The sequence below is a fragment of the Rana temporaria genome, chromosome 8 (assembly GCF_905171775.1).
Source record: "Rana temporaria chromosome 8, aRanTem1.1, whole genome shotgun sequence".
Lineage (NCBI taxonomy): Eukaryota > Metazoa > Chordata > Amphibia > Anura > Ranidae > Rana > Rana temporaria.
The window spans coordinates 182,054,404-182,079,864 of NC_053496.1; the positions used below are offsets into that span (position 1 = coordinate 182,054,404).

Genomic DNA, 25,461 nt, shown 5'->3' on the forward strand with positions numbered 1-25,461 from the left:
GGAGAATGTAGTGTGGATGGTGGAGGAGAGCTGTCGGAGAATGTAGTGTGGATGGTGGAGGAGAGGTGTCGGAGAATGTAGTGTGGATGGTGGAGGAGAGCTGTCGGAGAATGTAGTGTGGATGGTGGAGGAGATCTGTCGGAGAATGTAGTGTGGATGGTGGAGGAGAGCTGTCGGAGAATGTAATGTGGATGGTGGAGGAGATCTGTCGGAGAATGTAGTGTGGATGGTGGGAGGAGAGATGTCGGAGAATGTAGTGTGGATGGTGTAGGAGAGCTGTCGGAGAATGTAGTGTGGATGGTGGAGGAGAGCTGTCGGAGAATGTAGTGTGGATGGTGGAGGAGAGGTGTCGGAGAATGTAGTGTGGATGGTGGAGGAGAGCTGTCGGAGAATGTAGTGTGGATGGTGGAGGAGATCTGTCGGAGAATGTAGTGTGGATGGTGGAGGAGAGCTGTCGGAGAATGTAATGTGGATGGTGGAGGAGATCTGTCGGAGAATGTAGTGTGGATGGTGGGAGGAGAGCTGTCGGAGAATGTAGTGTGGATGGTGAAGGAGATCTGTCGGAGAATGTAGTGTGGATGGTGGAGGAGATCTGTCGGAGAATGTAGTGTGGATGGTGGGAGGAGAGCTGTCGGAGAATGTAGTGTGGATGGTGGAGGAGAGCTGTCGGAGAATGTAGTGTGGATGGTGGAAGGAGAGCTGTCGGAGAATGTAGTGTGGATGGTGGAGGAGAGGTGTCGGAGAATGTAGTGTGGATGGTGGAGGAGAGCTGTCAGAGAATGTAGTGTGGATAGTGGAGATCTGTCGGAGAATGTAGTGTGGATGGTGGAGGAGAGCTGTCGGAGAATGTAGTGTGGATGGTGGGGGAGAGCTGTCGGAGAATGTAGTGTGGATAGTGGAGGAGAGCTGTCGGAGAATGTAGTGTGGATGGTGGAGGAGAGCTGTCGGAGAATGTAGTGTGGATGGTGGGAGGAGAGCTGTCGGAGAATGTAGTGTGGATGGTGGAGGAGAGCTGTCGGAGAATGTAGTGTGGAGGGTGGGAGGAGAGCTGTTGGAGAGTGTAGTGTGGATGGTGGAGGAGAGCTGTCGGAGAATGTAGTGTGGATGGTGGAGGAGAGATGTCGGAGAATGTAGTGTGGATGGTGGGAGGAGAGCTGTCGGAGAATTTAGTGTGGATGGTGGAGGAGAGCTGTCGGAGAATGCAGTGTGGATGGTGGAGGAGAGCTGTCGGAGAATGTAGTGTGGATGGTGGAGGAGATCTGTCGGAGAATGTAGTGTGGAGGGTGGGAGGAGATCTGTCGGAGAATGTAGTGTGGATGGTGGAGGAGAGCTGTCGGAGAATGTAGTGTGGATGGTGGGAGGAGAGTTGTCGGAGAATGTAGTGTGGATTGTGGGAGGAGAGCTGTCGGAGAATGTAGTGTGGATGATGGAGGAGATCTGTTGGAGAATGTAGTGTGGATGGTGGAGGAGAGCTGTCGGAGAATGTAGTGTGGATGGTGGAGGAGAGCTGTCGGAGAATGTAGTGTGGATGGTGGAGGAGAGCTGTCAGAGAATGTAGTGTGTGGATGGTGGAGGAGAGCTGTCAGAGAATGTAGTGTGGATGGTGGAGGAGAGCTGTCGGAGAATGTAGTGTGGATGGTGGAGGAGAGCTGTCGGAGAATGTAGTGTGGATGGTGGAGGAGAGCTGTCGGAGAATGTAGTGTGGATGATGGAGGAGATCTGTCGGAGAATGTAGTGTGGATGGTGGAGGAGATCTGTCGGAGAATGTAGTGTGGATGGTGGAGGAGAGCTGTCGGAGAATGTAGTGTGGATGGTGGAGGAGAGCTGTCGGAGAATGTAGTGTGGATGGTGGAGGAGAACTGTCGGAGAATGTAGTGTGGATGATGGAGGAGATCTGTCGGAGAATGTAGTGTGGATGGTGGAGGAGATCTGTCGGAGAATGTAGTGTGGATGGTGGAGGAGAGCTGTCGGAGAATGTAGTGTGGATGGTGGGAGGAGAGATGTCGGAGAATGTAGTGTGGATGGTGGAGGAGAGCTGTCGGAGAATGTAGTGTGGATGGTGGAGGAGAGCTGTCGGAGAATGTAGTGTGGATGGTGGAGGAGAGCTGTCGGAGAATGTAGTGTGGATGGTGGAGGAGAGCTGTCGGAGAATGTAGTGTGGATGGTGGAGGAGAGCTGTCGGAGAATGTAGTGTGGATGGAGGAGGAGATCTGTCGGAGAATGTAGTGTGGATGGTGGGAGGAGATCTGTCGGAGAATGTAGTGTGGATGGTGGAGGAGAGCTGTCGGAAAATGTAGTTTGGATGGTGGAGGAGATCTGTCGGAGAATGTAGTGTGGATGGTGGAGGAGAGCTGTCGGAGAATGTAGTGTGGATGATGGAGGAGATCTGTCGGAGAATGTAGTGTGGATGGTGGAGGAGATCTGTCGGAGAATGTAGTGTGGATGGTGGAGGAGAGCTGTCGGAGAATGTAGTGTGGATGGTGGAGGAGAGCTGTCGGAGAATGTAGTGTGGATGGTGGAGGAGAACTGTCGGAGAATGTAGTGTGGATGATGGAGGAGATCTGTCGGAGAATGTAGTGTGGATGGTGGAGGAGATCTGTCGGAGAATGTAGTGTGGATGGTGGAGGAGAGCTGTCGGAGAATGTAGTGTGGATGGTGGGAGGAGATCTGTCGGAGAATGTAGTGTGGATGGTGGAGGAGAGCTGTCGGAGAATATAGTGTGGATGGTGGGGGAGATCTGTCGGAGAATGTAGTGTGGATGGTGGAGGAGAGTTGTCGGAGAATGTAGTGTGGATGGTGGGAGGAGATCTGTCGGAGAATGTAGTGTGGATGGTGGAGGAGAGCTGTCGGAGAATGTAGTGTGGATGGTGGGAGGAGAGCTGTCGGAGAATGTAGTGTGGATGGTGGAGGAGAGCTGTCGGAGAATGTAGTGTGGATGATGGAGGAGATCTGTCGGAGAATGTAGTGTGGATGGTGGAGGAGATCTGTCGGAGAATGTAGTGTGGATGGTGGAGGAGAGCTGTCGGAGAATGTAGTGTGGATGGTGGAGGAGAGCTGTCGGAGAATGTAGTGTGGATGGTGGAGGAGAACTGTCGGAGAATGTAGTGTGGATGATGGAGGAGATCTGTCGGAGAATGTAGTGTGGATGGTGGAGGAGATCTGTCGGAGAATGTAGTGTGGATGGTGGAGGAGAGCTGTCGGAGAATGTAGTGTGGATGGTGGGAGGAGAGATGTCGGAGAATGTAGTGTGGATGGTGGAGGAGAGCTGTCGGAGAATGTAGTGTGGATGGTGGAGGAGAGCTGTCGGAGAATGTAGTGTGGATGGTGGAGGAGAGCTGTCGGAGAATGTAGTGTGGATGGTGGAGGAGAGCTGTCGGAGAATGTAGTGTGGATGGTGGAGGAGAGTTGTCGGAGAATGTAGTGTGGATGGTGGGAGGAGATCTGTCGGAGAATGTAGTGTGGATGGTGGAGGAGAGCTGTCGGAGAATGTAGTGTGGATGGTGGAGGAGAGCTGTCAGAGAATGTAGTGTGGATGGTGGAGGAGAGCTGTCGGAGAATGTAGTGTGGATGGTGGAGGAGAGCTGTCGGAGAATGTAGTGTGGATGGTGGAGGAGAGCTGTCGGAGAATGTAGTGTGGATGGTGGAGGAGAGTTGTCGGAGAATGTAGTGTGGATGGTGGGAGGAGATCTGTCGGAGAATGTAGTGTGGATGGTGGAGGAGAGCTGTCGGAGAATGTAGTGTGGATGGTGGAGGAGAGCTGTCGGAGAATGTAGTGTGGATGGTGGAGGAGAGCTGTCGGAGAATGTAGTGTGGATGGTGGAGGAGAGGTGTTTCATCTCTCTTCATAATAATATGAGGATGGAATAGAGAATACAAGAATCATTTACAGCGATGTCACGTGTACATTTACTCAGAAAGTGCATGATATGAAATAAATGAGTCCTCTATATATTAGTAATAACATTTAAATGTTGTAAATATAAAACAGTAAAATAAATCATATATTTATATAAAGAATTTCATGTATAATCCATACCTCCCAACTGTCCCTGATTTGGAGCAATGTCCCTCTGTCCCTCATTCTCCTCATTTGTCCCTCATTTTGGTCTGATCTATACAGATGTATATAAAATGCACTTTTTTTCTATCAAAAAGTGTTTCTCAGCGCTAAACCTTTCATCTGATTTCTAAATTGCTGCATTTGTAAATTCCAAAAGCCAATATAATGGAATAGTAGTGGTAAAAAAAAAGCACTTGTGGGTTAAACCAACCTTGTTTTTTTGTACAATTCTCCTTTAAGAGGGCGTGACAAGGGGTGTGTCCTATGCCTGCATACTTTTGGTGATAGGTGTCCCTCATTCCCATCTCAGAAAGTTGGGAGGTATGTATAGTCTGTGGGCCAGATTCACGTAGCTCAGCGGATCTATAGATCCGCTCGATCTACGTGAATTAAGATCCGCTCCCGCAAGTTTAGGAGGCAAGTGGCTAATTCACAAACCACTTACCTCCAAACTTGCGACGGCGGATCCTAAATCCCCCAGCGGAATTCAAATTCCGCAGCTAGGGGAGTGTCATATTTAAATCAGGCGCGTTCCCGCGCCGATTTAAATACGCATGCGTCGTCCGGGGAATTTCCCGGCGCGCATTGCTCCCACTGACGTCAATAGGACGTCAGTGGTTGCGACGTGAGCGGGACTTGCGACGCGCGTGTTCGTGAATCGGCGTACGCAAACGACGTAGGAAATTTCAAATTCGACGCGGGAACGCCGGCTATACTTAACATTGGCTGCGCCTGATAAAAGAAAGGGTAAGTATACGACGGAAAACCGCTACGGAAACGACGTAAAAACAATGCGACGGGTCCGTAAATCAGCGGGAACGCCCCCGGCGCCATTTTTAAATTTAAAAAAAGATCCGACAGTGTAACACAGTGTAACACTGTCAGATCTAGCCCTATCTATGTGTATCTGATTCTATGAATCAGGCGCATAGATAGGACCAGTTTACGTCAGAGATACGATGGTGTATCTGTAGATAATACACCGTCGTATCTCTTTGTGAATCTGGCCCTGTGTATGTAATCATCGATATAATCTAATAGAAGAATGGACGGACTTCAAGGCAGAGCTGCAGTATTTATATTCAATACAAGGTGGTGATCTCACTCATTGGGCTAGATTCACATAGATCAGCGGATCTTTAGATCCGCGTGATCTATGTGATTTAAGATCCGCTGCCGCAAGTTTGAGAGGCAAGTGGGTAATTCACAAACCACTTAACTCCAAACTTGCGGCGGCGAATCGTAAAACCCCCGGCGGAATTCAAATTCCGCGGCTAGGGGGAGTGTACTATTTAAATCAGGCGCGTCCCCGCGCTGATTTAAATGAGCATGCGCCGTCCGCGAAATTTCCCGGCGTGCATTGCTCCCACTGACGTTGCTAGGACGTCAGTGGTTTCGCCGCGAGCGTAACTTGCGGCGCGAGTGTTTCTGAATCGGCGTACGCAAACGACGTAAAAAAATTCAAAATCGACGCGGGAACGACGGCTATACTTAACATTGGCTGCGCCTCATAGAAGCAGGGGTAAGTATACGCCGGGAAAACCGCTACGGAAACGTCGTAACAACACTGCGTCGGGTCCGCGTACGTTCGTGAATTTGCTTATCTCGCTGATTTACATATTTCTCAGCGTAAATCAGCAAGAACGCCCCCCGCGCCATTTTTAAATTGCAGGTAAGATCCGACTGTGTAACACAGTTACACCTGTCGGATCTTAGGCATATCTATGCGTAACTGATTCTATGAATCAGGCGCATAGATACGACCAGCCTAACTCTGAGATACGACGGTGTATCAGGAGATACACCGTCGTATCTCTCTCTGAATCTGGCCCATTGTCTTATTGTCAGTGGAACGCAAAGACAGGAAGTAATATCAGGTACAGGCAGGAAGTGATGTCAGGTACAGACAGGAAGTTCCGGGTGAAAGGTGAGTCGGGAGGAAGTAGAGAAGAGACGTTGCTGGAAGTGGCAGCAGAGGAGGTAATATGTAACCCCCCCCATAAAAGGAATAGGGGGCACTCTTTTTACATCTGAAGGAAAAGAGTTTTAACTTCCACATACGGAAAGGTTTCTTCACAATAAGAGCTGTTGAAACACGGAATGGACTCCCTCATGAACGAGTACTGGGTAGCTCCGTAGATTGTTTTAAAAAGCTGTTGGATTTCTTTTTAAAAGCAAAAATATAACTGGATAATAACGTTTATAGGTTTTATATATATAACCTTTACAGGATATTAACATTTTTTGGTTTATAGGTGATAACATGTTTGAGGTGATGGTAGTAGTCGTATTATGGACCTTGAAGAAGGGGACACACCCCGAAAGATTGTCCTGAAAAATTGTATGTTAGTGCAAATAAAGACAAGTATGGCGGGCAGAACTCCATTGTTTCTGTAGGTAATAATATCAGAGATTGATGATCCAGGGAATATATAAATGCTTTTGGAAGATAAGAAAGGATTTTTTTTTTCTCAGTTGGACCGTAGATTATAGGGTTTTTTGGCTTTCCTATAATTTAGGGGTATTGAATTAAAATTCAAGGAGCTCCGGTCACTAAAACTTTCTTCTACCCGAGTTCCAAATCTCAAGCCTGTGCCATGAAATATTGTGCCCGTCTACCTTTTTTTGGTGCAGCCACGCTCTCTAGTGCTTTTGTTACTGTTTCCTCCACACGTGCTGTAAATGTAAATGTCCCCATTAGTGTCCCCCCTTACATCAAGTGCCCCGACCAGAGTAATTCATTACATTGGGTGCCCCATCAGACTACCCCCATAAATCAGTTGCCCCCTTATATCAGCTGTCCCCGATCAGAGTGCCCCCTTTAAGTAATGTGTTCCCATCAGAGTGTGCCCTTACATCAGTTATTCCCATTTACATCAGGTTTCTGCATCAGAAGGTCCCCTTACATCTGGTGTCTCCCGTCAGTGTGCCCCCTTACATCATTTGTCACCATCACTTTATATGCCCCTTTATATAAGGTTCCCCATCACAGTAACCTCTTACATAGGGTGTTCCCATCACATCTGGTGTGCCCATCAGAGTGCTCCTTTACATCAGATGTCCCCATTACAACAGGTATTCCCGTCAAAGTGCTTCCTTACATCAGCTGTACCCATCAGAGTGCCCCGTTAAATCAGGTGTCCCCATCAGAGTGCCCCTTTACATTAGGTGTGCCCATTAGAGTGCCCCTTTACATCAGGTGTTCTCATTACAGTGCCCCTTTACATCAGGTGTTTCCATCAGAGTGCCTCTTTACATCAGGTATCCCCATTACAGTGCCCGCTTACATTTGGTGTGCCCATCAGAGTGCCCCCTTAAATCTGGTGTCTCCCATCAGTGTGCCCTCTTACATCATTTGTCACCAACACAGTGCCCCTTTAAGGTTCCCCCATCTCAGTAACCTCTTACTTAGGGTGTTCCCATCACATTAGGTGTGCTCATCAGAGTGCCCCTTTACATTGAGTGTCCCCATCAGAGGGCCACTTACATCAGGTGTTCCCATCAGAGTGCCCCTTTACATCAGTTGTCCCCATCAGAGTTCCCCTTACATCAGGTGTTCCCATCAGAGTGCTCCTTTACATCAGTTGTCCCCATCAGAGTGCTTCTTACATCAGGTGTTCCCATCAGAGTGCTCCTTTACATCAGTTGTCCCCATCAGAGTGCCCCTTACATCAGGTGTTCCCATCAGAGTGCCCCTTACATCAGGTGTTCCCATCAGAGTGCCCTTTACATCAGTTGTCCCCATTACAGTGCCCTCTTACATATTGTGTGCCCATCATCACATCAGGTGTCCCCATCAGAGTGCCCCCGCAACATTGATATGCCCCTGTAAATCTCTGTGAAGTGCACACACCATACCTTTAGGACAGGCAGGGAGTGGGAGCCGGCAGAGGTAGTGAGCTGCAGGGGGCGGGAGCTGTCCAAAGAACCAAGCTTAAGAGGGCGTGGCACACATGTGGCGTCACACCATGCATTGCGGGCAGGGGAGCGGTGAGAGCCGGGAGAGATAGCGAGGTGGGGAACTCCTGTGGTCCCAGCAACCAATGACTGCTGAGCAGCGGCGATCTTTCTTATTAGACTGGCGGGCTGATAATCCGGAGAGCAGCGCCACTCAGTCCATGTTCAGACAGCGGTGCGCCATTTAAGGACGGCCACTCTAAGTCAACTGCGGGTATAGGATTCTGGAGGTTTTCTATTCATTTATTTTTCAATTGGTCAAACCAGTCTTTTCAATCTTTTTTCAGGTCATTTATCCAACTTGAGGAGTGGGAGTATTTAGAAGGACACAAGGATCTCTACAAGGACGTCATGATGGAGAATCAGCCGCCCCTCACATCACCGGGTAAGAGGAGACTTTATTGTAAAGGAGAGAGCAGTACGGAGGCTCCACCTAGATCCCCCATCATCTGATAAACACATAGAAACAATGTATTCAGTCAGTGTGTGTGTTTCCTACAGATGGATCCAGTAATGGGAACCCACCAGAGAGATGTCCCCGTCCTCTGTATTCCCGGGATTCCACACAGGTCAATATTAAAGATGAGATAAAAGAGGAGGATGATGAGCATGGTATAATGGAGGAGACAGAGTTCCGGAAAGGACACGAGAAGCAGCACCAGGACACCATGGTGGAGTCATCCAGCTACAGAAACCCACCAGAGAGATGTCCCCGTCCTCTGTATCCCCGGGATTCCACACAGGAAGGTCACACCATCCCCCACCATCATCAGGTAGATGAAGCTGAGCATGTAGGCCTTAAAAATCATTCCTTGCTCTGAGGGGACATAATAAGTATATTCTGTCATCTTTTAGGGTGAAGAAGTGAGAGACATCAAAGTTGAGGTTAAAGAAGAGAGGTTGGTGAGTGTAGATCAGCAGTCTATGGAGGAGGGTTGTCCTCTGTATTCCCGGGATTCCACCCAGAAAGATAATTATAAAGAGAACGATCAGGTAGATGGGACTGGAGGAAAAAGAACTCGAAAAAAGTTCTATGAGAGAACATTCTTCTATGTAACCTCTTGTTTCTTTTCTATCATCTTTGGGGGTTTAGGGTGAAGAACGGAAAGACATCAAAGTTGAGGTTAAAGAGGAAGAAGAAGAAGAGAGGTTGGTGAGTGGAGATCAGCAGTCTATGGAGGAGAGAGGTCCTCTGTGTTCCCGAGATTCCACCCAGGAAGATCACACCTATAAAGAGAACGATCAGGTAGATGGGACTGGGGACAAAGAATTCGAAAATAGTTCTAAGAGAGAACATTCTTCTATGTAATCTCTTGTTCCTTTTCGATCATCTTCGGGGTTTAGGGTGAAGAACGGAAAGACATCAAAGTTGAGGTAGAAGAAGAAAGGTTGGTGAGTGGAGATCAGCAGTCTATGGAGGAGAGAGGTCCTCTGTGTTCCCGAGATTCCACCCAGGAAGATCACACCTATAAAGAGAATGATCAGGTAGATGGGACTGGGGGCAAAGAACTCGAAAATAGTTCTATGAGAGAACATTCTTCTATGTAATCTCTTGTTTCTTTTCTATCATCTCTGGAATTTAGAATGAAGAACGGAAAGACATCAAAGTTGAGTATAAAGAGGAAGAAGAAGAGAGGTTGGTGAGTGGAGATCAGCAGTCTATGGAGGAGGGGGAGATGATTATGAAAAGTAAACAGGAAGAATCTTCTCTACATAAGGACACAAGTAAGTCATAAACACTAAATGCCGAAACACGTCACATTATTATATAATTATATGAGTATAAAATCTGTATTTTCATTGTTAGGTTGAGACAAATTTCCCAATTTCTTCATCTCCAATGGGAATAGGCGAGCGGGTCGGGCCAAAGATGAGAACGTTGCCCGTGTTTGCCAAACACCTCAATTTTTGGTGCGCTCCTCGGGGTGTTTTTCCTGCCGAGCGCACAGTGAATAGGTTGTTATGGAGCGGGCTGGGAAGCTGGCTGCCGTGTCCTTAACAACGGATGAGTCATCAGCTGTCAGCGGGCTTCTCTGACAGCTGAATGGAAAACAAGTCATTGCCGAATTTGACGGCAAAAGAATTATTTTTTTTTTTACAAAGAAGCGGCGTGGAGGTCTCCTCCCAATCCATACCAGGCCCTTTGGGTCTGGTATGGATTTTAAGTTGGAAAAAATAAAAAAATGGCGCCCCCCCCCCCCCCCCAAATCAATATCAGTCCCTTAAGTCTGGTATGGATTTCAACCACTTAAAGACCACCACATGCACTTTTACGTCGACAGAATGGCACGCTTGGGCAAATGGACGTGTATATATACATCCCCTTTAATTTGCCAGCCGTGCAGTCGCGAGCTCCATGACCGTGCCCACAGGACCCGTGGACTCGATGTCCGTCAGTGTCCCGCGATCGTGTCACGGGGCAGAAGAACGGGGAGAGCTTGTGTGTAAACACAAGCTCTCCCCGTTCTGCCTAGTGACAGGTCACTGATCGTCTGCTCCCTGTCATCGGGAGCAGCAATCAGTGATGTGTCACGGCAAGCCACGCCCCCTAACAGTTAGAAGCACTCCCTAGGACACACTTAACCCCTTCAGCACCCCCTACAGGTTAACCCCTTCACTGCCAGTCACATTTATACAGTTATCAGTGCATTTTTTTATAGCACTGATTACTGTAAAAATGACAATGGTCCCAAAATGGTGTCAAAAGTGTCCGATGTGTCCGCCATAAGGTCGCAGTCACAATACAAATCGCTGATCGCCGCCATTACTAGCAAAAAAAAAAATGTTATAAAAATGCCATAAAACTATTTTGTAGACGCTATAACTTTTGCGCAAACCAATCAATATACACTTATTGGGCCGGATTCAGAAAGAAGATACAACGGCGTATCTCCTGATACGCCGTCGTATCTCTGAGTCCGGCCGACGTATCTATGCGCCTGATTCATAGAATCAGGTTCCGCATAGATATGCCTAAGATTCGACAGGTGTAAGTGACTTACACCGTCGGATCTTAGGCTGCAATTCCAGGCCGGCCGCTAGGTGGTGCTTCCATATCTTTTACACGTCGGATATGCAAACGAGCATTTACGCCGATTCAGAAACGAATGACCGCCCGGCGCTTTTTTTTTTTTACGTCGTTTGCGTTTGGCTTTTTCCGGCGGAAAGTTACCCCTGCTATAGGAGGGGTAAGTGCGGCGTATCCTATGTTAAGTATGGCCGTCGTTCCCACGCCGAGTTTTGAATTTTTTACGTAGTTTGCGTAAGTCATTCGCGAATACGGCCGGACGTGATTTACGTTAACATCGATACCAATGACGTCCTTGAGACGTCATTTGGAGCAATGCACGCTGGGAAAATGTGCGGACGGCGCATGCGCAGTTCGATCGGCGCGGGGACGCGCCTGATTTCAATTGTACACGCCCCCTAGCCGCGGAAATTTGAATTCCGCCGGGGGATTTACGATACGCCGCCGCAACTTTAGAGGAAAGTGCTTTCTGAATAAAGCACTTACCTCAAAAAATTGCGGCGGCGCAACGTAAATCAGATAGGTTAGCGGATCTTTAGATCCGCTAACCTATCTGAATCTAGCCCATTGCGTTTATTTTTTTTTACCAGAAATAGGTAGAAGAATGCAGTTCGGCCTAAAGTGAGGAAAAAAAACGTTTTTTTATATATTCTTGGGGGATATTTATTATAGCAAAAAGTAAAAAAATATTGATTTTTTTTTTGTTTATAGCGCAAAAAATAATACCGCATGACATAATAAGGTGCAACAATCGCTATTTTATTCTCCAGGGTCTCTGCTAAAAAATATATATAATGTTTGGGGGGTTATAAGTAATTTTCTAGCAAAAAGAAAATCAGATTTAAACGAGAAGTGCCAAAAAAGGGGCGGGTCTTCAAGTAGTTCATGATTTGTTTTTCTTACAGGTAGACGCTTTGTTTGGAAAACCTCGGAGGGAGATCCGAATTTACCTCAAGAATTCAAGGCAGAAGATGATGACATCACACAATGTTCTCCAGGAGAAGATCCCATTATTCCAACCGCACATCACAGACCTTCCCATCTGGAGGGATCAATGGATCCTTCTAATCCTGAGGAACCTTCTAATAAATCCCATACTATGACATCAGATGACCATCTATCCCATACTATGACATCAGATGACCATCTATCCCATACTATGACATCAGATGACCATCTATCCCATACTATGACCTCAGATGACCATCTATCCCATACTATGACCTCAGATGACCATCTATCCCATACTATGACATCAGATGACCATCTATCCCATACTATGACATCAGATGTCCATCTATCCCATACTATGACATCAGATGTCCATCTATCCCATACTATGACATCAGATGTCCATCTAAGTTCTCACAGTGCCGATCAATCAACCCAACCATCCAAACCCAAGAAGTCTTCTTTATGTGAGAGGGGTCCCACGGGTAAGCGTTCTTATCCATGTTCAGAGTGCGGGAAATGCTTTGCTGCGAAAATAACACTTGTTAGACACCAAAGGATTCACACGGGAGAGCGTCCTTTTTCATGTTCCGAGTGCGGGAAATCTTTCACTAGGATGGGAATTCTTCGTACACACCAGAGGATTCACACGGGCGAGCGTCCTTTTTCATGTTCAGAGTGCGGGAAATGTTTCATCGATAAGGGAAAACTTCTTGGACACCAGAAAAGTCACACGGGGGAGCGTCCCTTTTCATGTTCCCAGTGCGGAAAATGTTTCACTACGAAAAAAAACCTTTTTAGACACCAGGCAGTTCATACGGGTGAGCGTCCTTATTCATGTTCGGAGTGTGGGAAATGTTTCGCTCTGAAAGAAGACCTTGTTAAACACCAGAGAAGTCACACCGGTGAGCGTCCTTTTTCTTGTTCAGAGTGCGGGAAAGGCTTTCTTAGGGTTGATCACCTTCTTCTACACCAGAGACGTCACACGGGTGAGCGTCCCTTTTCTTGTTCAGAGTGCGGGAAATGTTTCACTGAGAACAGCGGACTTCTTATACACCAGAGAATACACACGGGGGAGCGTCCTTTTTCATGTTCAGCATGCGGGAAATGTTTTACTGACAAAAGAGGACTTCGCATACACCAAAAAAGTCACACGGACGAGCGTCCTCATTCATGTACAGAGTGCGGGAAATGTTTTACTGACAAAGGAAGACTTCGCATACACCAAAAAAGTCACACGGATGAGCGTCCTCATTCATGTACAGAGTGCGGGAAGTGTTTCACTGATAAAGCAAGACTTCTTAGACACCAGAGGATTCACACAGGTGAGCGTCCTTTTTCATGTGCAGAGTGCGGAAAGTGTTTCATTGAGAAAGGAAAACTTCTTGCACACCAGAAAAGTCACACGGGTGAGCGTCCCTTTTCTTGTTCAGAGTGCGGAAAATATTTCACTGTCAAAAGGAGCCTCCTTAGACACCAGGCAATTCATACCGGTGAGCGTCCTTTTTCATGTTCAGTGTGCGGGAAATGCTTTCCTAGGGTTGATCACCTTCTTTTACACCAGAGAATACACACAGGGGAGCGTCCTTTTTCATGCTCAGTGTGCGGGAAATGTTTTACCGACAAAGGAGGACTACGTACACACCGGAGACGCCACACGGATGAGCGTCCTCATTCATGTACAGAGTGCGGAAAATGTTTTAGCAACAAAGGAGGACTACGTAGCCACCAGAGAAGTCACACGGATGAGCGTCCTTTTTCATGTTCAGAGTGCGGGAAATGTTTCACTGTGAAAGGGAGCCTTCTTAGACACCAGAAAACACACACAGGGGAGAGTCCTTTTTCACGTTCAGATCCAGACTCCGCCCCCAGATCTCTCCATAAAGAGGACAGGTCACGGCCGATGTTGTAATAAGGGAGGTTCTCCATATCAGCCCCATACTTAAAAAGCCTTCACTGGACACAACCAATCTTAACAACCTACGCCCCATCTCCTTACTCCCCTTTTTATCCAAACTCCTTGAACATCTGGTCTACAACCGACAGAGTGTCCACCTTGCCGAGAATGGCCTTCTTGATCCCCTTCAGTTTGGATTTCCTCCTCAACACTCAACTGAAACTGCTCTCCTAAAACTAACAAACGATCTACTAAGGGCCAAAACCAATGGACCTTTCTGCTGCCTTCGATAAGGTTGACCACCCACTTCTTCTCAAAAAACTCCACACCTTTGGTCTTCAGGACTGTACTCTTCGCTGGTTCTCTTCCTACTTATCCAACCGCACCTTTAGCGTTACTTACGATTCTACTTCCTCCTCTCCTCTTCCTTTCTCCGTTGGGGTCCCCCAAGGCTCTGTTCTTAAATCTCTCCTATTTTCAATCTACACCTCCTCCCTGAGTCAGCTGATGGTCTACACCTCCTCCAATGTCTTCCAATACGTTGACGATGCTCAATTCTATTTCTCAACCCCTCAGCTCACTCCTTCAGTCTCTCCTCACATACCACTAATTTACTATCGGATATATCAGTCTGGATGTCACACCACACCACTTCCTCAAACTCAATCTATCCAAAACCAAACTTATAATTTTGCCTCTTCCACTGATCTCTCTCTCGAAATCGATGGCACAACTATCAGCCTATCCCCGAATGCCAAGGTTCTAGGTGTTGTCCTGGACTCTGAACCCTCCTTTAAGCCCTACGTTCCAATCACTGTCCAAATCTTGCTGCCTCAACCTCCGCAACATCTCGAAAATACAACCCTTTCTAACCAATGACACCACAAAGCTCTTAATTCACTCCCTGGTCATCTCTCACCTCGGCTACGGCAACTCCCTTCTCATTGGCTTACCTTCCCATAGTCTATCCCCCCTTCAATCCATCATGAATGCTGCTGCCAAACTCATCCACCTCACCAACCATTCAGTGTCCTCCATCCCTCTCTGCCAATCCCTCCATTGGCTTCCAGTCGGTGTCCTCCACCCCTCTCTGCCAATCCCTCCATTGGCTTCCAGTCGGTGTCCTCCACCTCTCTCTGCCAATCCCTCCACTGGCTTTCAAGTCGGTGTCCTTCACCCCTCTCTGCCAATTCCTCCATTGGCTTCCAGTCGGTGTCTTCCACCCCTCTCTGCCAATCCCTCCATTGGCTTCCATCCAGTGTCATCCACCACTATCTGCCAATCCCTACACTCCCCTCCATTCCGTGTCCTCCACCCCTCTCTGTCAATCCCTCCACTGGCTTCCACTCACCCAACAAATTAATTTAAAAATACTAACAACTACTTACAAAGCCATCCACAACTCTGCCCCGGCTACATCACTAACCTAGTCTCTAAATACCAACCTAATGCTGCGTACACACGTTTGGAATGTCCGATGGAAAAGGTCAGACGGAATTTTTTCATCGGATATCCCGAACGTGTGTGTTCCCCATCCGACTTTTTCCTTCGGAAATTCTGACGGATTTAGAAAGAGAACATGTTTTCTCTAACTATCGGAAATTTCCATTTGTATGGAACTCCGACGGAGAAAAAAACATGCATGCTCGGAAACAATTCGACGCATGCTCGGAAGCATTGAACTTAATTTTTCTCGGCTCGTCGTAGTGTTGTACGTCACCGCGTTTTGGACGGTCGGAATTTGGTGTGTCCGTGTGTATGCAAGACAACTTGAGCGGAAATCCGTCGGAGTATATCCTGTCGGAAAAAACGGTCGTGTGTACAAGGCATTAGCGTTCTCTTCATTGCTCCCAAGACCTCATGCTCTCTAGCTTCCGCCTCACCTCCAGGACTTTTTCAGAGCCTCTCCAATCCTATGAAACTCCTTACCCCAATCTGTACGATTATCTCCTACTCAATTAGCTTTTATACAATCCCTGAAAACCCTCCTTTTCAATAAAGCCTATCCTACCCACACCTAACAACTGTATTTTAATTTCCTCCATCAGCTCACCCCCGACAGTTATTACCTTTTGTTCCACTTGTCCCTCCCTCCTAGATTGTAAGCTCTAAGGAACAGGCCCCTCTGATTCCTCCTGAATTGTATTGTAACTGTACTGTCTGCTCTCATGTTGTAAAGCGTTGTGCAAACTGGTGGCGCTATATTATTTCTGTATAATAATAATGATAGCAATAAAGTTAATACAAGAAAATAAAGAAACAGTGTAAAAAAATATATCATTTTAGATAAAATAAATAATGAAAAAAAAAATGCCCCACCCTTTCGTGCTTATGCACAAATGCGAATGCATACTTAAGCTCTGCGTTCATATGTAAACGGCGATCGCACCACACATGTGAGGTATCTCCGCGATCGTTAGAGCGAGAGCAATAATTCTAGCACCAGACCACTCAAAACTGGTAACCTGTAATAATGTTTAAAGTGTCGCCTATGGAGATTTTTAAGTCGTTTGGTGCCATTCTACCGACATACGTAATGTTTAAGCAAAAAAGTTTGGTCTTTATTTACTCGGCATAACCTAATCTTTTAAATTTTTACAAAAATAATTGGGTATTATATTGTGTTAGTGTGCAATAAAATTAAACTGTATTTTGGCCCAAAAAACATTGGCCCATATTCTCGTAGATTGGCCTAAAAATGGGCGGGCGTAACGTATCTGATTTACGTTACGCCGTAACGTAAATCACCCGGTGGGTGAATCACCCGTTACGGCATAACGTAAATCACCCGGTGGAATTCAAATTCGGCGGATAGGGGGCGTGTTTCATTTAAATGAAGCGCGTCACCACGCCGAACGAACTGCGCATGCGCCGTCCCTAAAATATCCCGGCGTGCATTGCCCTAAATGACGTCGCAAGGACGTCATTGGTTTTGACGTGGACGTAAATTAATTCCAGCACAATTCACGACTTACGCAAACCACGTATATTTATAAATTTCGACGCGGGAACGACGGCCATACTTAATATTGGTTGCGCCTCATATAGCAGGGGCACCTATACGCCGGGAAAAGCCTATTGTAAACGTCGTAACTTTACTGCGTCGGCCGCGCGTACGTTCGGGAATTCGCGTATCTAGCTAATTTGCATACTCGACGGAAGCGCCACCTAGTGGGCAAAAAAAAATTGCCGTTAAGATCCGACGGCGTAAGAGACTTACGCCTGTCGGATCTAATGGATATCTATGCGTAACTGATTCTAAGAATCAGTCGCATAGATACGACGGCCCAGATTAGGACTTACGACGGCGTACATGGCGCTGCGCCGTCGTAAGCCCTTTGAGAATCTGGGCCATTGTGTTTGAAAAAGCGCAAAAAATACTGTATGATATAAAAAAAAATCACAAACCCATCATTTTATTCTATAGGGCCTCTGCTAAAATATATATTATAGTGCCTTGCAAAAGTATTTACCCCCTTGGCTTTTTACCTATTTCGTTACATTACAGCCTTAAGTTCAATGTCTTCTTAATCTGAATTCTATGTGATGGATCAGAACACAATAGTCTAAATTGGTGAAGTAAAATTAGAAAAATATATACATAAAACTATTTTTCAGAAAGCAAAAAACTGATAATTGTCATGTGCGTAAGTATTCACCCCCCTTTGTTATGAAGTCCATAAAAAGCTCTGGTGCCACCAGTTACCTTCACATAATAAGTCACATAATTAGTGAAATGACGTCCACCTGTGTGCAATCTAAGTGTCACATGACCTGTCATTACATAGACACACCTTTTTGAAAGGCCCCAGAGGCTGCAACACCTAAGCAAGAGGCACCACTAACCAAACACGGCCATGAAGACCAAGGCACTCTCCAAACAAGGAAGGGACAATGATGTTGAGAAGTACAAGTCAGGGTTAGGTTATAAAAAATATCCAAATCTTTGATGACCCCTAGGAGCCCCATCAAATCTATCATAACCAAATGGAAAGAACATGGCACAACAGCAAACCTGCCAAGAGACGGCCGCACACCAAAACTCACGGACCGGGCAAGGAGGGCATTAATCAGAGGAGCACAGAGACCTAAGGTAACCCTGGAGAAGCTGCAGAGTTCCACAGCAGAGACTGGAGTATCTGTACATAGGGGGACAATAAGCCGTACCCTACGGACTAAAGCCTCGTACACACGGGCCAGAATCTCGTCAGGAAAAAAAAACCGTAGTTTTTCCTGACGAGATTCTTGGCAAAAATCTCTTGCCGCCCGAGTGTACACACACTCCTTCCAAAAAAAACGTGGTTCTTTTGAAAGGCAAGAACGCAGTGATGTCATCGCGTACGATGAGCATGCGCTCGTCACATTCGATGCCGTCGCCTCCATCTTGCTTCATAAAGTCAAAAGAAAAATATAAAGATTTTCATGTATAATCTGTGAGTGTAATCATCGATATAACCTAATAGAAGAATGGACGGACCACAAGGCAGAGGGCAAAATGATGGAACGTAATGTAGACTGCGGTATTTATATTCAACACAATGTGGTGATCTCACGTATTGTTAGTGGAACGCAAAGACAGGAAGTGATGTTAGGAACAGACAGGAAGTGATGTCAGGTACAGACAGGAAGTGATGTGGGAATATAAATAGGAAGTTCCGGGTGAGAGGTGAGTTGGGAGGACGTAGAGAGGAGACATAGGAGGTAATAAGATTGTATTTTATATTTACACCCAGTAACCCCCCATAAAAGGAATAGCGGCACGATTTACCTCTGGAGGAAAAGAGATTTACCCTCCAAATAAGGAAAGATTTCTTCACAACAAGAGCTGTTGAAATACGGAATGGACTCCCTCGGGAACTAGTACTGGGCAGCTCCGTAGAGTGTTTTAAAAAAATTGTTGGATTTCTTCCTAAATGCAAAAAATATAACTGGCTAGTAACATTTATAGGTTTTATATTTATATATTACATTTACAGGATATTAAGATTTTAGGTTTATAGGTGATAACATGTTTGAGGTGATGGTAGTAGTCGTATTATGGACCTTGAAGAAGGGGACACACCCCAAAAGCTTGTCCTGAAAAATTGTATGTTAGTGCAAATAAAGAAAACTATAGCGGGAAGTACTCAATTGTTTCCGTAGGTAACAACATCGGAGATTAATGATCCAGGGAATATCCAAAAGATTTAGGAAGATAAGAAAGGAATTTTCGCTTTCCTATTAGTCAGGGGATGTCCAGTCACTAGAAAACCAACCGGTTGAGGTCCGAATCTCAAGTCTATGCCATGAAAAGATTGTACGCGTCTTCTTTCCTTTTTTTGGCGCAAGCTGCACTTTCTGCTGCTTTTGTTACTGTTTCCTCTAGAGGTCGACCGATATATCGGTCGGCCGATATATCGGCCGATATTTGGCCGTTTTTGTGAAATCGGCATCGGCCGATTATCGTGAAAAAATCGTCCGATTCGCCGCTACAATATCCAGGCCTTGAGGTCCCTTGCCTTCCAGTCATGTACTGACCAGTCACCAGTGCCCCCGCCCCCGCCATGAATCCTCCATCCGCATTGGCCTCTGCTACTCACCGCAGGTCCTGGAAGTCTACGTACGGCGGCGAGTAGGGGCGTGACGTCACGGTCCTTCCCCTGCAGCTCGCGGTCCACTCCGTGCTCACATTGCGAGTAGGGGGCCACGCCTGTCTCTCACGTCACCCTTGCGTGTCCCACCCCCTGCTGCTCCTGGTTCCCGGGTCTTCTACTGGCTCTCCGTTGCGAGTAGAGGCGTGACGCCCAGTGCGCGCCCCGCCCCCTGCTACTCCTTCCCGGCTTCTTATTTTGCAGCATCCCCTGCATTCGAGCTAGGTATGTGGCATATTCGTTCATTGATGTAGATCACTATGGGCATTTATTTTTTGTCAACACTAACACTGCTGGGCAAGGTCACGCTGATGGGCACTTTTTTATGTTAAGGGGCACTCTGATGGGTATATTTTTAATGTGCGCACTGATGAGCATATTGTTTTAAGAGGCACACTGATGGACACATTTTGTTGTGCCCATCAGATTGCCCCTTAACATAAAATATGCCCATCAGCATACACATTAAAAATATACCCATCAGAGTGCCCCTTAACATAAAATTTGCCCATCAGAGTGTCCCTTAATAACAATAAATGTGCTCATGGGCACATTTTATGTTATTAAGGGACACTGTGATGGGCAAATTTTATGTCAAGGGGCACTCTGATGGGCACAACAAAACTTTTATGTTAAGGGGCACGCTGATGGGTATATTTTTAATGTGTTCGCTGATGGGCATATTGCATGTTAAGGGGCACTCTGATGGGCAAATTTTATGTTAAGGAGCACGTTTTGTTGTGCCCATCAGAGTGCCCCTTAACATAAAATGTGCCCATCAGCGTGACCCTTATTTTAAGTTAAGGGGCACAATGCATCCCCACCCATCCCTCTCCACAACACATGGCTGTGGAGGAGGCGGGTACAGAGAGAGGTGGCTGTGGAGGAGGCGGGTACAGAGAGGTGGCTGTAGAGGAGGGGGTACAGAGAGGTAGCTTTACAGCCACCTCTGTACCTCCCTCCGCCACAACCACCTCTCTGTACCTCCCTCCTCCACAACCACCTCTCTGTACCTCCCTCCTCCACAACCACCTCTCTGTACCCCCCTCCTTAAAATGACTAAGATTGTATTTTTTTTCTTTTTTAATAATTATGAGGTGGCACTGATGGGCTGCACTGGTGGGCACTAATGAGGTGGTACTGATGGACACTAATGGGCTGAACTGGTAGGCACTGATGAGGTTGCACTGACAGGCTGAACTGGTGGACACTAATGAGGTGGCACTGATGGACACTGATAGGCTACACTGGTGAGCTGCATTGGTGGGCACTGATGGACACTGATAGGCTGCACTCCACCTTTCCACCCTAAACAATAACCTCCTCCCCAACCTAGGTTTTCTAAAATAATGGGAAAGAAAAAAAAAATCGGCCTAAAATATCGGCCGCAAAAATCGGCCTAAAATATCGGCCATCGGCCGCCCCGATTTTGAAATATCGGCATCGGTATCGGCCAGAGAAAAACCCATATCGGTCGACCTCTAGTTTCCTCCACACACTCTGGTAATTACCCTACCAGAGTAATTTATTACATTGGGTGCCCCCTTCAGATTACCCCCATAAATCAGTTGCCACCATCAGAGTACCCCCTTATATCAGGTGTCCCCATCAGAGTGCCCTCATAAGAAATGTGTTCCCATCACAGTACCCCTTTAAATAATTTGTTCTATCATAGAGCCCCCTTACATTAGGTGTCGTCATCAGAGTGCTCCTTTACATCAGGTGTCCCCATCAGAGCTCCCCCTTTACATCAGGTGTCCCCATCCGAGCTCCCTCTTTACATCAGGTGCCCCCATCAGAGCTCCCCCTTTACATCAGGTATCCCCATCGGAGCACCCCCTTTACATCAGGTGTCCCCATCGGAGCTCCCCCTTTACATCAGGTGTCCCCATCAGAGCTCCCCTTTTACTTTAGGTGACCCCATAAGAGCTCCCCGTTTACTTTAGGTGACCCCATAAGAGCTCCCCCTTTACATCAGGTGTCCCCATCAGAGCTCCCTCTTTACATCAGGTGTCCCCATCCGAGCTCCCTCTTTACATCAGGTGCCCCCATCAGAGCTCCCCCTTTACATCAGGTGTCCCCATCGGAGCACTCCCTTTACATCAGGTGTCCCCATCGGAGCTCCCCCTTTACATCAGGTGTCCCCATCAGAGCTCCCCTTTTACTTTAGGTGACCCCATAAGAGCTCCCCGTTTACTTTAGGTGACCCCATAAGAGCTCCCCCTTTACATCAGGTGTCCCCATTGGAGCTCCCCTTTAAATCTGGTGTCCCCATCGGAGCTTCCCTTTAAATCTGGTGTCCCCATCGGAGCTCCCCTTTAAATCAGGTGTCCCCATCGGAGCTCCCCCTTTACATCAGGTGTCCCCATCAGAGCTCCCCTTTTACTTTAGGTGACCCCATAAGAGCTCCCCGTTTACTTTAGGTGACCCCATAAGAGCTCCCCCTTTACATCAGGTGTCCCCATAAGAGCTCCCCTTTAAATCTGGTGTCCCCATCAGAGCTCCCCTTTAAATCTGGTGTCCCCATCAGAGCTCCCCCTTTACATCTGGTGTGCCCATCAGAGTGCCCCCTTAACATAAAATGTGGCCATTAGCTTGTCCATGTAAATCTCTGTGAAGTACACACACCATACCTTACGGACAGGAAGGGAGCGGGAGCCGGTAGAGGTTGTGAACTGCAGGGGGCGGGAGCTGTGCCAAGAACCAACTGAAGGGAGCGGAGCGCACATGTGGCATCACACGGGCAGGTTTGGAGTGAGCACTGGGAGATATAGCAAGGTGGGAGGCGGGGCACACACACAATGTCATTGGTTGTTGGGACACCCGCGGTCCCAGCAACCAATAACTGGTGAGCGACGGGGATCTGGCACGTTGAACTGGTGAGCTGACAGGCCGGAGAGGAGCATCCCTTAGTCCATGTGCGCCATTTAAAGAGGGCCACTCTAAGTCAACTGCGGGTATAGGATTCTGTATATGGAGATGTTCTATTCATTTATTTTTCAATTGGTCAGACCAGTCTTTTCAATATTTTTTCAAGTCCTTTATCCAACGTGAGGAGTGGGAGTATTTAGAAGGACACAAGGAACTCTACAAGGACGTCATGATGGACAATCAGCCGCCCCTCACATCACCGGGTAAGAGGAGACTTTATTGTAAAGGAGAGAGCAGTACGGAGGCTCCACCTAGATCCCCCATCATCTGATAAACACATAGAAACAATGTATTCAGTCAGTGTGTGTGTTTCCCACAGATGGATCCAGTAATGGGAACCCACCAGAGAGATGTCCCTGTCCTCTGTATTCCCGGGATACCACACAGGTCAATATTAAAGAAGAGATAAAAGAGGAGGATGATGAGCATGGTGTAATGGAGGAGACAGAGTTTCGAAAAGGACCCAAGAAGCAATTCCAGGACACCATGGTGGAGACATCCATCTACAGAAACCCACCAGAGAGATGTCCCCGTCCTCTGTATTCTACACAGGAAGGTCACACCATCCCTCACCATCATCAGGTAGGTGAAGCTGAGCATGTAGACCTTAAAAATCATTCCTTGCTCTGACAGGACATTTGTCTACGTAATTTATTTTTCCTTTTAATAAGTATATTCTGTCATCTTTGGGGTTTAGGGTGAAGAACGGAAAGACATCAAAGTTGAGGTTAAAGAAGAAGAAGAAGAGAGGTTGGTGAGTGGAGCTCAGCAGTCTATGGAGGAGAGAGGACCTCTGTATTTCCGGGATTCCACCCAGGAACATCAGAACTATGCAGAGAATAATCAGGTAGATGGGATGGGAAAAAACCTTCAAATAGTTCTATGAGAGTACATTGTTCTATGTAATCTCTTGTTCCTTTTAATAAGTATATTCTATCATCTTTGGGGTTTAGGGTCAACAACGGAAAGACATCAAAGTCGAGGTTAAGGAAGAAAAAGAAGAGATGTTGGTGAGTGGAGATCAGCAGTCTATGGAGGAGGGAGGTCCTCTGTATTCCCGGGATTCCACACAAGAACATCACAACTATAAAGTGAATGTTCAGGTAGATGGGACTGCGGAAAAGAACTTCTGAGTAGACATTCTTCGATGTAATTTCTTGTTCCCTTTTCTAAATTCATTCTATCATCTTTGGGGTTTAGGGTGAAGAACTGAAGGTCATCAAAGTTGAGGTAAAAGAGGAAGAAGAAGAGAGGTTGGTGAGTGGAGATCAGCCGTCTATGGAGGAATCTTCTCTATATATAGATCCAGGTAAGTAAAAAACTGAGAAACAGTTCACATTTGAGTATAGAATATGTACGTTGTTAGGTTGAGAGAAGTTTCCCAACTTCCTCATCTCCAGTAGGGATAGGTTTTCTGGCCAAACAAGAGTTCAGCACCAAACATCGCCTGCAAATTTTCGGTTCGCTCGGTGGAATGTTTTCCTGCTGAGTGCACAATAAATAAGTTGTTAAGGAGCGGGCCGGGAAACAACGGATGAATCCTCAGCTGTCAGTGGACTTCCTCTCTGACAGCTGAATGAAAAACAAAACATTGAAGCATTTGCCAGCAATTGAATTACATTTTTTTTTTAAATAGCCTGGAGGTCCCCTCCAAATCCATAGGAGGCCCTTTGGGTCTCCTATGGATTTTAAGGGGAACCCCCCCCCCCCCCAAATCCATACCAGGTTAAGGGTCTGGTATGGATTTTGAGGGCCAGAATTAAGGAAAACTATGCTGTGCCCCCTCCAAAAAAAATCCATGCCAGACCCTTATACCCTGGCTGGCCAGTTAAAGGGGGGCGAATGAGCGCCATACCAGACCACATTCCCTCAATATGGGGGGATTGCCAAAGAACTTTGTCCCCATGTTGATGGGGACAAGGGCCTCTTCCCGACAACCCTGGGCGGTGGTTGTGGTGGTCTACGAGCAGGGGGGCTTGTCGGAATCTGAAAGCCTTGTCACCATGTTGATGGGGACCAGGGCCTCTTCCTGACAACCCTGGGTGGTGGTTGTGGTGGTCTACGAGCAGGGGGGCTTGTCGGAATCTGAAAGCCTTGTCACCATGTTGATGGGGACCAGGGCCTCTTCCTGACAACCCTGGGCGGCGGTGGTTGTGGTGGTTTACGAGCAGGGGGCTTGTCGGAATCTGAAAGCCTTGTCACCATGTTGATGGGGACAAGGGCCTCTTCTCGACAACCCTGGACTGTGGGTGGGGGGCTTCTCGACAACCCTGGACTATGGGTCGGTGGTCTGTGGTTGTGGTGGTCTACGAGAAGGGGACTTGTCAGAATCTGAAAGCCTTGTCCCCATGTAATGGGGACAAGGGCCTCTTCCCGACAACCCTGAGCGGTGGTTGTGGTGTTCTACGAGCAGGGGGGGCTTGTCGGAATCTGAAAGCTTTGTCACCATGTTGATGTGATGGGGATAAGGGCTTCTACCCCACAACCCTGGGTGGTGGTTGTGGTGGTCTACGAGCAGGGGGGCTTGTTGGAATCTGAAAGCCTTGTCACCATGTTGATGGGGACAAGGGCCTCTTCCCCCACAACCCTGGGCGGTGGTTGTGGTGGGCTACGAGCAGGGGGCTTGTTGGAATCTGAAAGCTTTGTCACCATGTAATGGGGACAAGGGCCTCTTCCCGACAACCCTGAGCGGTGGTTGTGGTGGTCTACGAGCAGGGGGCTTGTCAGAATCTGAAAGCCTTCTCACCATGTTGATGGGGACAAGGGCCTCTTCCCGACAACCCTGGACTGTGGTTGTGAGGGTCTGTGGGTGGAGGGCTTATCGGAAACTTGAAGCCCCCAGATCCGTCCCCCCCCCCCCCCCATGTGAATGAGTATGGGGTACGTGGTGCCCCTACCCATTCACAAACAAAAGTGTCAACAGAAATAAAAGCTCAGAGGCAGTTTTTGACAATTACTTTATTTAAAAAAAATGTAAATTCAATTTTAACATTGTTTTCTTACAGAT

General features: G+C 47.2%; 1 protein-coding gene across 1 annotated transcript in view; it reads right to left on the reverse strand.

Annotated features, from left to right (window-relative positions):
* Positions 1–25,461, reverse strand: part of LOC120910202 (gastrula zinc finger protein XlCGF26.1-like) — a 1,148,070-nt gene that overhangs the window by 737,540 nt on the left and 385,069 nt on the right. The window lies entirely within an intron of this gene.